This window comes from Lepus europaeus, chromosome Y (genome assembly GCF_033115175.1).
Source record: "Lepus europaeus isolate LE1 chromosome Y, mLepTim1.pri, whole genome shotgun sequence".
NCBI classification, from domain to species: Eukaryota; Metazoa; Chordata; class Mammalia; order Lagomorpha; family Leporidae; genus Lepus; species Lepus europaeus.
In genome coordinates, this window is record NC_084851.1 from 1,181,271 (window position 1) to 1,195,235 (window position 13,965).

The following is a 13,965-nucleotide window of genomic DNA, read 5'->3' on the forward strand; positions in this document are numbered from 1 at the left end:
TCTGTTTATTTCATTAATTTTTTTAATCTTTAATTTAATGAATATAAATTTCCAAAGTACAGCTTATGGATTACAATGGCTTCCTCCCCCATAAATTCCCTCCCACCTGCAACCCTCCCCTTCCCCGCTCGCTCTCCCATCCCATTCTTCAAGATTCATTTTCAATTCTCTTTATATACAGAAGATCAGTTTAGTATATACTAAGTAAAGATTTCAACAGTTTGTACCCACACTGAAACACAGAGTATAAAGTCCTGTTTGAGTACTAGTTATGCCATTAGTTCACGTAGTACAACACATTAAGGACAGAGATCCTACAGGGGGGTGATTGCACAGTGATTCCAATGTTGATTTAACAGTTGACACTCTTATTTATGATGTCAATAATCACCTGAGGCTCTTGTCATGAGCTGCCAAGGCTATGGAAGCCTCTTGAGTTCACCAACTCTGATCTTATTTAGACAAGGCCATAGTCAAAGTGGAAGTTCTCTCCTCCCTTCAGAGAAAGGTACCTCCTTCTTTGATGGCCTGTTCTTCTGGATAAACTTTCAACAATAAAACATAAGAGAAAGATTCTAAAATGTATTTCAGTGAAATGTAATATTACTTCAGAGGATCTCTAAGTATATTCATGGCTGACTTCTCATCAGAAATCCTACAGGCTAGGCAAGAATGGAGAGACAGTCCAAATATCAAGAGAAAAAAAATGTCAACCCAGAATACTGTACACTGCAAGGTTCTCATTTATGAATGAAGTTGAAATAAATTGCTTCCATAACAAACAGAAATTAGATTTGTTACCACTTATTCAGCTTTACAAAAGATGCTTAACTATGTGCAACACACAGAAATACAGAAAGATAGTCATCAATATAAAATAATATGAATGCAGAAAATCACCCAGTAAAAGTACAAAGGAAATACAAAGTAAACAACAAGAATATGTATGCAAAAATGGCAGTGCCAAGCAGTTACTCTTCAATAGTAACTCTGAATGTTAATGGCCTCAACTCTGCAGTTAAAATATAAAAATAGGCTGAATGGATTGAAAAATAATATCCATCTATTTTTTGTCCACAAGAAATACACATCATCAACAAAGATACACATGGGCTGAAAGTGAAAGGATAGAAAAAGATATCACATGCTAATGAAAAGCAAATTTCAGCTGGGGTAGCCATTATGATTTCAGACAAAATAGACTTTAACAAAAGAAAACCTGTTAAAAGAGATAGGGAAGGACACTATGTAATGAGTAAGAGATCAATTTAACAGAAAGATGTGACTATAATAAATGCATATGCACTCATGGTGCGCAGCAAATTAAAACACATGTTAATATATCTAAAAGGAGAAATACACTCCAACACAGTAGCATTGGGGGACTTACACTCCACTTTGATCAAGAGATAGATCAACTAGAGAGAAAATCAACAAAGAAACAAAAGAGCTAATCGATACTATGGAATAAATGGATCTAACTTATATCTATAAGATTTTGCATCCCACAATACTAGGTCGTAAAGTATCAACAAATTTAAAAAAAACCTGAAAAAAAATACCATGCATCTTCTCTGTCCAAAATGGGATGAATCTGGAAATCAGCATCTCTAGATCATATACAAGCACATGAAGAATGAACAACATACTCCTGGACAAACAGCTGGTAATAGCAGAAATCTACCAAAAATTCAAAAAGTTGCTGGAAGTGAATGAAGATAATACAACCTATCAAAATTTATGGTAGTGCTAAGAGAGAAGCTCATAGCAAGTGATGTCTAAATGAAGAAGTTGGGAAGGTGCTAAATAAATTAGCTATCAGTACAGCTAAAGGACCTAGGAAGAAATAACAAATCAAACCTAGAATTATTAGGAGGAAAGAAATAATTAAATTAGAGAAAAGATACACAAAATTGAAGTAAAAATATTACAAAAGTTCAGCCAAATGATCTATTTAAAAAAAATAGAAATCAAAACTTCTCCATCATTGGCATGACTAACCAAAAAAAAGAGAGAAGACTAAAATCAATAAAATCAGAGATGGGAAAAGCAAATGTAACAGCAGATGCCACAGAAATAAAAAGAATCTTCAGGAATTACTACAAAGAGCTTTATGTCAACAAATCAGGCAACCTAAAAACAATAGATATATTCCTGGACACATAAATCTACCAAAATTGAGTCATAAAGACTTAGCATACCTAAATAGACTAACAAAGATGTGGACTCCCTCCCCCACAAAGAAAAGCCCAGAACTAGATGGCTTCCCTGCTGAATTTTACGAGACATTCAAAGAACTAATTCCAATTCTTCTCAAGCTATTGAAAACAATTGAAAGGGAGGGAATCCTCCCAAACTCCTCCTAATAAGCCAGCATCACTGTAATTGCTAAACCAGGAAAAGAAACAACAGAGAAAAAGAACTAAGGTCCAATATCCCTGATGAATATTAATACAAAAATCCTCAACAAAACGCAATCAAATAAAGTCTAATACATCAGAAAGATCATTCACCCAGACCAAGTAGGATTTATCCCTGGTATCCTAGGATGGTTTAACATTAGCAAATCAATAAATGTGATACATCACATTAACAAACTGATTATCTCAAATGATGCAGAGAAAGCATCAGATAAAATACAACATCCTTTCATGATGAAAACCTCAAGCAAGGGGCAGGCATTGTGGCATAGCAGGTTAACATTGTCCTGAAGCACTGGCATCTCATATGGACACCAGTTCAAGTCCCGGCTGCTCCACTTCTGATCCAGCTCTCTGCTATGGCCTGAGAAATCCCAAGGGTCCAATGCCTTGGGGCCCTGCACCCATGTGGGAAACCCAGAAGAAGCTCCTGCTCCTGGCTTCGGATCAGCACAGCTCCAGCCATTGTGGCCATCTGGGGAGTGAACCAGCAGATAGAAGTCCTCTCTCTGTGTCTCTACCTCTGTCTGTAACTCTGTCTTTCAAATAAACAAAAATGAATCTTTAAAAAAGCAAAGAAAACCTTAAGCAAATAGAAGGAACATCCTCAACACAATCAAGGCAATCTATGACAAACCCATGGCCAGAATCTTATTGCATGGGGGGAAATTGGGAGCATTTTCACCAAGATCGAGAACCAGACAAGGATGCCCACTCTCACAATGTTACTCAATATAGTCCTGAAGTTTTAGCCAGAGCATTTTGGTAGGATAAGAGAAATGAAAGTGGTACAAATTTGGAAGGATGTAGATAAACTATACCTATTTACAGATGCAACATATAAATAATGATGCTTTATGTAAATGGGATCTAAAAGACTCTACTAAAATATTATTGGAACTAAAAAGTTTGCTAAATTGGCAGCATATAAAATCAACACAGAGAAATCAATAGCCTTTGTATACACAGACATTTTCATGACTGAGAAAAAAATTTCCAGATCAGTCCCATTCACAGTAGGTCCAAAATGAATTAAATACCTTAGAATAAATTTATTGAGGACATCAAATATCTCTGATGATCGGCAACAACTGATTGAGCACCAGAGGGGAAACCTGTGGAAGTGAAATGGACACTATGAGAAACAGTAACTTGATCAGCTCTTGTGCAGACTATTGTTGTACAATATAATACTTTATCCATTTTAGTATTTTTTTGTTCTAGTACTAGTGGTTGAACTCTGTAATTAACACACAATTATTCTTAGGTGTTTAAATTTTAACTGAAAAGTGATCCCAGTTAAATATAAGAATGAGAAAAAGAGAGGGAGGAGATGTACAATTTGGGACATGCTCAATCGGACTTGCCCCAAATGGTGGAGTTAGAAACATGCCAGGGGATTCCAATACAATCCCATCAAGGTGGCATGTACCAATGCCATCTCACTACTCCATGTGATCAATTTCAGTTCACAATTGATCACACTGATAGATCTAAGAGTCAAAGGGATCACACAAACAAGACAAGTGTCTGCTAATACTAACTGATAAAATCAAAAAGGGAGAGAATGATCCAACATGGGAAGCAGGAACCACAGCAGACTCATAGAATGGCAGATGTCCTAAATAACACTCTGGCCTCAGAATCAGCCCTTAAGGCATTTGGATTTGGCTGAAGAGCCTATGAGAGTATTGTAGGCATGGAAAGCCAAGACACTCTGGAAAAAAAAAGAAGAAGAAGACCTAACTGAAAGATCTCTGTGAGTGAGATCCCAGTGGAAAGAAGGGGGCCGTCAAGGTAGGAGGTACCTTTCTCTGAAGGGAGGATAGAATTTCCACTTTGACTATGACCCTATCGGAATAAGATCAAAGTCAGTGAACCCTAACGGCTTCCATAGCCATGGCAACTCATGACTAGAGCCTAAAGAGATAACTGACACCACAAACAAGAATGTTAAATTGTTAAATCAACATCAAGGGTCACTGTGTACTTACGTCCCATGTGGGATCTGTCCTTAGTAGGTTGTCCAAGGTGAAGTAATGATATAGAGAGTACTGAAACAGTATTTTTACACTTTGTGGTTATGTGCAGGTGCAAACTGATGAAATTTTTACTTAGTATATGCTGAATCGATCTTCTGCATACAAAGATAATTGAAAATGAAAAAAAAAAACACCTTGGTGTTAAATTGGAAATTACATAGAAAATTAATCAATTTAAAAAAAATATCATGTAGGATCTCTGTCATTAATGTGCTGTACACTGTTATTTAATGCTATAACTAGCACGCCAACAGTATTTTTCAATTTGTGTTGCTATGTGAGGGAAAACTGTTTAAATCTTTACTTAATATATACTAAACTGATTTTATATATATAAAGAGAATTGAAAATGAATCTTGATGTGAATGGAATGGGAGAGCGAGCGGGAAAGGGGAGGGTTGCAGGTGGGAGGGAAGTTATGGGGGGGGATCCATTGCAATCCATAAGCTGTACTTTGGAAATTTATATTCATTAAATTAAAGATTTAAAAAATTAATGAAAGAAACAGAAGACATTTAAAAATGGAAAAAAATCTTCCATGGTCAAGGATTAGAAGAATCAATATAATCAAAATGTCCATACCACCAAAAGCAATTTATAGATTAAATGTGATCTCAATCAAAGTGCCAATGACATTCTTCTCAGATCTAGAAAATCAATAATTAAAATCATATGGAGGAGGATGGGATCCAAGATGGTGGAATAGGGAGGACACTCACTGATAGTCCAGAAAAAGATAGATTAATAAAAGTGGAGATTGTGTAGTCTTAGGGAAGAGTTAGGGAAAAACTGCAGAGGAAACTCTTCCAGAATTAGAGGACATGATGGATCTATGTGGAGGACATGGGCACACATGACTTGGGAGCCCAGCTGCCAAGAGTCTTCTACTTCAACCAGTGCTGTAATTAGAGGTGAGGTGAAACCGCAGTAGCCCAAGACACTGGTGGCAAAACAGCAGAAAGAGCCTAGAGGGAATGAGACTTGAAGCCCCATGGGGGAAAGTATACCAGCCTAACTAGAGCAGAGAAAAATATAATATAAGGGACCAGTATGGACACAATTCTCTTTCTCCACTTACATTACAATGGCCTGTGAGACAATAGAGCAGATGCTATTTTGGATATATGGAAGAGCTCCCCAGTTCAGGGCAGTGGCTGCCTTCAGCCAAGCAAAAAAACCTGATTCTGCAGCCCTTAAGGCATTCAGATCTGGCTGAAAAGCCCATGAGAATATTTCGGGCATGGAAAGCCAAATTATCATGGAAAAGAAAAAAAGAAGAAGACCTAAATGAAAGATCTCTGTGAGTGAGATCCCAGTGGAAAGAACAGGTCATCAAAGAAGGAGGTACCTTTCTCTGAAGGGAGGAGAGAACTTCCACTTTGGTTATGACCTTGTCTAAATATGATCAGATTCGATGAACTCAAAAGGCTTCCATGGCCTTGGCAACTCATGACTAGAGCCTAGGGAGGTTACTGATGCCATAAACAAGAGTGTCAATTTGTTAAGTCAACAACAGGAGTCACTGTGCACTTACTCCTCATGTAGGATCTCTGTCCTTAATGTGCTACACATTGTGATTTAATGCTATAACTAGTACTCAAACAGTATGTTTCACTTTGTGTTTCTGTGTGGGTGTAAACTGTTGAAGGCTTTACTCAATATATACTAAATTGAACTTCTGTATATAAAGAGAATTGAAAATGAATCTTGATGTGAATGGAAGGGGAGAGGGAGTGGCAGATGGGAGGATTGTGGGTGGGAGGGAAGTTATTGGGGGGGATACCATTGTAATCCATAAGCTGTACTTTGGAAATTTATATTCAATAAATATAAGTTTAAAAAAAAACCCTGATTTGGGTTGAGAGTAATAACAGGAAACTAAGACCTAGTGAATGTGTGGAGCTTATGAACCAGGACTGTGAAAAAAATTAGGTAGTGGGGGAGAACTCACGGTGTGGCTGAAACATGAGTAGTCTCAGTGGGAGCACTACAAATTTGGGTAGCCTTGGCTACCTATGAGAGACATTGTAGGGGAATCTGAGCTTACATTGAGGACTGAGAGCCCCTTGGGATAGAGAATAAGAATATTATACCCACTGGGGCTAGCATTCAGGCACTGATTGCCATTGAGGAGAAGAGCTTGGCTGAGTGGAATTACTTCACTTCTGAATTATGAGCGAGAGAGAGAAAGAGTGAGAGAGAAACAAAGAGAGAGAGAGAGAGATTTACCGTGCCAAAATTGGGTGTGTCACCTTTTGCACACCCTTAACCCTGAAAAACTGAACAGAGCTCTCTGTCCACACCCACCACAAGCCTCTAGAGATTCACCAAAAGCAGACAGTCCACTAAATCAAGAGTCATAATATAACAAGAAGATCCATCACAGCAAAAAAAGAATAGAAACCAAAGAATATCTCCAAATGCCAAACAACAAACACAAAAACCAAGGAAACAAGAATAAGGAAGACATCATGACGCCCCTAAATGAACATGACACTCCAATACAAGATTATGGCTGGGCAGAGCCAAGATGGCTGATAGTGAGGACGTGCGCCTTAGCTTGGGAAAATAAAATTTCATAAAAGTGGAATTACTGTAGCCTCAGGAAAAGACTCAAGAAAAAAACTGCAGAGGAAACACTTCCGGATCTAGTGGATGTGAAACAGAGGACTTACAGGGAGCCCACCGCGTGGAAAACCAACCGAGACAAGCCGAGTGGCGGGAGACAAGCCAGAGCCACAGAATCTCGCCAGTGCAGGAACCCGAGGAGGGTAAGACAAAGACCTCAGAAACCCAAGACATTGGGGGGGAGGGGGTGGACAGAGGCCTCTCCCTTCACTCACCAAGCAAAACAAAGAGCACAGCGATTTTACATATGTAAAGCGCAGCCAAACTCAGTAACTTAAGCGAAACTCGAGAACACATTGAGGGCTGCATAAACTCTTTGTGTGTTCCCAGGGGTAGATCAAACAAATACTCACAGAGGACAGATTTCAACTACCCTCACCTCCACTCCCAACTGAGTAAAAAAAAAAAGAGAGAGATAGAGAGAGAGAGAGAGGGAGCCAGCAAGGAGCAAGTGAGTGAGCAATCTGGGAGAGTCACTCTTTACACAACCTTAAACTTGAAAAATCAAGCATAGCTCTCTGGCCACACCCATCACAGCCCCTAAGGATTCAACAAAGCAGACAGCTCACTTAGAGGCATAGTATAACGAGAAAAAAAAAACCACAGCAAAAAAAAAAGGAACACCATAATTTATCTCCAACATGCCAAACAACAAACATAGAAGCTGAGGTAACAAGAGCAAGGAAGACACTATGACGCCCCCAAGTGAAAAACACGCCAATGCAAGATTATGAAGATGAAGAGATAGAGGAAATGCAAGAAGCAGATCTCAAAAAAATGATAAGAACATTAAGAAGTTCTCAAAAACAAATTCTTGAACTACAGAAATCCTTAATGGACAAGATAGAAAATCTCTCCTGTGAAAATGAAATATTAAGGAGGAATCAAAATGAAATGAAACAACTAGTAGAACAGGAAACTGAGATAGTGACCAAAAATCACAGTGAAATGAAGAACTAAATAGATCAAATGGCAAACACATTAGAGAGCCTTAAAAACAGAATGGGTGAAGAAGAAGAGAGAATATCGGAATTAGAAGACAGAGAACAGGAAAGGAAACAGTCAAATCAAAGAAAAGAAGAAGAAATCAGAAATCTAAAAAATACTGTCAGGAATCTACAGGATACTATTAAAAAACCCAACATTCGGGTTCTAGGAGTTCCTGAAGGCATGGAGAGGGAGAAAGGATTAGAAGGCCTTTTTAGTGAGATACTAGCAGAAAATTTCCCAGGTTTGGAGAAGGACAGAGACATCCTAGTACAGGAAGCTCATAGAAACCCTAATAAACATGATCAAAAGAGATCCTTACCATGACACGTCATAATCAAACTCACCACAGTGAAGCACAAAGAAAAGATCCTAAAATGTGCAAGAGAGAAACACCAGATTACTCTCAGAGGATCTCCAATTAGACTTACAGCTGACTTCTCATCAGAAACCCCAGAAGCGAGGACAGAATGGCGAGATATAGCCCAGGTAGTAAGAGAGAAAAACTGCCAGCCCAGAATATTATATCCTGCAAAGCTCTCATTTGTGAATGAAGGTGAAATTAAGACCTTTCACAGCAAACAGAAATTGAAAGAATTTGTTGCCACTCGTCCAGCCCTGCAAAAGATGCTTAAAGATGTGTTACATACAGAAACACAGAAACACAGTCACCAATATGAAAGAAGATAAAGGAAGGAAACCTCACAGCAAAAGACCACAAGAATCTCAAACCAGATATTAGAAAATATCTTTGGCAAATGACAGGGCAAAGTTACTCCTTCTCAATAGTCACATTGAATGTTAATGGCCTGAACTGTCCAGTTAAAAGACACCGACTGGCTGACTGGGTTAAGGAACAAAACCCATATTTTTGCTGCTTACAAGAAACACATCTTTCCAAAAATGAAGCATACAGACTGAAAGTGAAAGGCTGGAAAAAGACATACCATGCCAACAAAAATGAAAAAAGAGCGGGCGTAGCCATCTTAATATCGGACAACATAAACTTTACCACAAAATTTGTTAGGTGAAACAAAGAGGGACACTATTTAATGATTAAGGGACGCATTCAACAGGAAGATATAACGATTATCAATGTATATGCACCTAATCACAGGGCACCAGCTTATTTAAAAGACTTGTTAAGGGACTTCAAGGGAGACTTAGACCCCAATACAATAGTACTGGGGGACTTCAATACTCAACTCTCAGAGACAGACAGATGAACAGGACAGAAGATCAACAAGGAAACAGTAGATTTAAATGACACTACAGCCCAAATGCATCTAACAGATATCTACAGAACTTTTCATCCTACATCTAAGGACTTTAAATTCTTCTCAGCAGTACATGGAACCTTCTCAAGGATTGACTACATACTAGGCCATAAAGCAAGTCTCAGCAAATTCAAAAGAATTAGAATCATACCAGGCAGCTTCTCAGACCACAAAGGAATGAAATTGGAAATTAGCAACTTGGGAATCCCCAGAGCACGTGCAAACACATGGAGATTGAACAACATGCTCCTGAATGAACAATGGGTCATAGAAGAAATTAAAAGAGAAATCAAAAACTTTCTGGAAGTAAATGAGGATAACAGCACAACATACCAAAATCGATGGGATACAACAACAGCAGTGTTAAGAGGAAAATTTATATCAATAGGTGCCTACATCAAGAAATTGGAGAGGCACCAAATACATGAGCTTTCAAGTCATCTAAAGGATCTAAAAAATCTGCAGCAAACCAAACCCAAACCCAGTAGGAGAAGAGAAATAATTAAAATCAAAGAAGAAATCAACAGGATTGAATCCAAAAAAAAAACAGTACAAAAAATCAGCCAAACGAGGAGCTGGTTTTTTGAAAAAATAAACAAAATTGACACCCCATTTGCCCAACTAACTAAAAAAAGATGAGAAAAGACCCAAATCAATAGGATCAGAGATGAAAAAGGAAACATAACAACAGACAGCACAGAAATAAAAAGAATCATCAGAGATTACTACAAGGACTTGTATGCCAGCAAACAGGGAAATCTATCAGAAAAGGACAGATTCTTGGACACATACAACCTACCTAAATTGAGCCAGGAAGACATAGAAAACCTAAACAGACCCATAAAGGAGACAGAAATTGAAACAGTAATAAAGGCCCTCCCAACAAAGAAAAGCCCAGGACCAGATGGATTCACTGCTGAGTTCTACCAGACATTTAGGGAAGAACTAACTCCAATTCTTCTCAAACTATTCAGAACAATCAAAAAAGAGGGAATCCTCCCAAATTCTTTCTATGAAGCCAGCATCACCTTAATTCCTAAGCCGAAAAAAAAGATGCAGCATTGAAAGAGAATTACAGACCAATATCCCTGATGAACATAGATGCAAAAATACTCAATAAAATTCTGGCCAATAGAATGCAACAACACATCAGAAAGATCATCCACTCAGACCAAGTGGGATTTATCCCTGGTATGCAGGGATGGTTCAACATCCACAAAACAATCAACGTAATACACTACATTAACAGACTGCAGAAGAAAAACCATATGATTCTCTCAATAGACGCAGAGAAAGCATTTGATAAAATACAACACCCTTTCATGATGAAAACTCTAAGCAAACTGGGCATGGAAGGAACATTCCTCAATACAATCAAAGCTATATATGAAAAACCCACGGCCAACATCCTATTGAATGGGGAAAAGTTGGAAGCATTTCCACTGAGATCTGGTACCAGACAGGGATGCCCACTCTCACCACTACTCTTCAATATAGTTCTGGAAGTTTTGGCCTGAGCTATTAGGCAAGAAAAAGAAATTAAAGAGATACAAATCAGGAAAGAAGAACTCAAACTACCCCTCTTTGCAGATGATGTGAATCTTTATTTAGGGGACCCAAAAAACTCTACTAAGAGACTACTGGAACTCATGGAGGAGTTTGGCAAAATAGCAGGATATAAAATCAATGCACAAAAATCAACAGCCTTTGTATACACAGGCAATGCCATTGCTGAGGAAGAACTTCTAAGATCAATCCCATTCACAATAGCTACAAAAACATCAAATACCTTGGAATAAACTTAACCAAGGACGTTAAAGATCTCTACAATGAAAACTACAAAACCTTACAGAAAGAAATAGAAGAAGATACCAAAAAATGGAGAAATCTTCCATGCTCATGGATTGGAAGAATCAATATCATCAAAATGTCTATTCTCCCAAAAGCAATTTATACATTCAATGTAATACCAATCAAGATACCGAAGACATTCTTCTCAGATCTGGAAAAAATGATGAAATTCATATGGAGACACAGAAGACCTCGAATAGCCAAAGCAATCTTGTACAACATAAACAAAGCCCGAGGCATCACAATATCAGATTTCAGGACATACTACAGGGCAGTTGTTATCAAAACAGCATGGTACTGGTACAGAAACAGATGGATAGACCAATGGAACAGAATAGATACACCAGAGGCCGGCGCCGTGGCTCAACAGGCTAATCCTCCGCCTTGAGGTGCCGGCACACCGGGTTCTAGTCCCGGTCAGGGCACCGATCCTGTCCCGGTTGCCCCTCTTCCAGGCCAGCTCTCTGCTGTGGCCAGGGAGTGCAGTGGAGGATAGCCCAAGTGTTTGGGCTCTGCACCCCATGGGAGACCAGGAGAAGCACCTGGCTCCTGCCATCGGAACAGCGCGGTGCGCCGGCCGCAGCGCGCTACTGCGGCGGCCATTGGAGGGTGAACCAACGGCAAAAAGGAAGACCTTTCTCTCTGTCTCTCTCTCTCACTGTCCACTCTGCCTGTCAAAAATAAAAAAAAAAGAATAGATACACCAGAAATGAACCCAAACATCTACAGCCAACTTATATTTGATCAAAGATGCAAAACTAATCCCTGAAATTAGGACAGCCTATTCAATAAATGGTGCTGGGAAAATTGGATTTCCATGTGCAGAAGCTTGAAGCAAAACCCATAACTTTCACCTTACACAAAAATTCACTCAACGTGGATTAAAGACTTAAATTTACGATCTGACACCATCAAATTATTAGAGAGCATTGGAGAAACCCTGCAAGATATAGGTACAGGCAAAGACTTCTTGGAAAAGACCGCAAGAGCACAGTCAGTCAAACCAAAATTAACATTTGGAATCACATCAAATTGAGAAGTTTCTGTACTTCAAAAGAAACAGTCAGGAACGTGAAGAGACAACCGACAGAATGGGAAAAATATTTGCAAACTATACTACAGATAAAGGGTTGATAACCAGAATCTACAAAGAAATCAAGAAACTCCACAACAACAGAACAAACAACCCACTGAAGAGATGGGCCAAGGACCTCAATAGATATTTTTCAAAAGAGGAAATCCAAATGGCCAACAGACACATGAAAAAATGTTCAAGATCACTAGCAATCAGAGAAATGCAAATCAAAACCACAATGAGGTTCCATCTCACCCCGGCGAGAATGGCTCACATCCAGAAATCTACCAACAATAGATGCTGGAGAGGATGTGGGGAAAAAGGGACACTAACACACTGTTGGTGGGAATGCAAACTGGTTAAGCCAATAGGGAAGTCAGTCTGGAGTTTCCTCAGAAACCTGAACATAACCCTACCATACAACCCAGCCATCCCACTCCTTGGAATTTACCCAAAGGAAATTAATTTGGCTAATAAAATGCCATCTGCACATTAATGTTTATTGCAGCCCAATTCACAATATCTAACACCTGGAATCAACCCAAATGCCCATCAACAGTAGACTGGATAAAGAAATTATGGGACATGTACTCCATAGAATACTATACAGCAGTAAGGAACAATGAAACCCAGTCATTTGCTACAAGATGGAAGGATCTGGAAAGCATCATGCTGAGTGAATTAAGCCAGTCCCAAAGAGACAAATATAATTTGTTTTCCCTGATCGGTGACAACTGAACACCAAATGGGAAACCTGTTGAAGTGAAATGGACAGTATAAGAAACAATGACCTGATCAGCTTTTGTCCTGACTCTAGATGTACAATGTAATACTTTATCCTTTTTAGTATTTGTTGTTGTTGTTGTTATTGTTCTAGTACTAGTGGTTGAACTCTGTAATTAACACACAATTATTCTTAGGTGTTTAAATTTTAACTGAAAAGTGATCCCTGTTAAATTTCAGAGTGGAAAAAGAGAGGGAGGAGATGCACAATTTGGGACATGCACAATCAGTCTTGTCCCAAATGATGGAGCTAGAAATGTGCCAGGGGATTCCAACACAATCCCATCAAGGTGGCATGTACCAATGCCATCTCACTAGTCCAAGTGATCAATTTCAGTTCACATTCAATGCCTGGATAGGTCTAAGAAACAAAGGGATCACACAAACAAGACAAGTGTCTGCTAATACTAACTGATAGAATCAAAAAGGGAGAGAAAGATCCAACATGGGAAGTGGGATACACAGCAGACTCATAGACTGGCAGATGTCCTAAACAACACTCTGGCCTCAGAATCAGCCCTTAAGGCATTCGGACCTGGCTGAAGAGCCCATGAGAGTATTGAAGGCATGGAAAGCCAAGATACCATGGAAAAGAAAAAAAGAAAAAGAAGATCTAAATGAAAGATCTCTGTTAGTGAGATCCCAGTGGAAAGAACGGGGCCATCAAAGAAGGAGGTACCTTTCTCTGAATGGAGGAGAGAACTTCCACTTTGACTATGACCCTATCAGAATAAGATCAAAGTCAGCAAACTCTAAAGGCTTCCATAGCCCTGGCAACTCATTACTTAGAGGCTAGGGAGATTACTGACGCCATGAACAGGTGTGTCAAATTGTTAAGTCAGCAAGAGAAGTCACTGTGTACTTACATCCCATGTGGGATCTGTCCTTAATGTGTTGTCTAA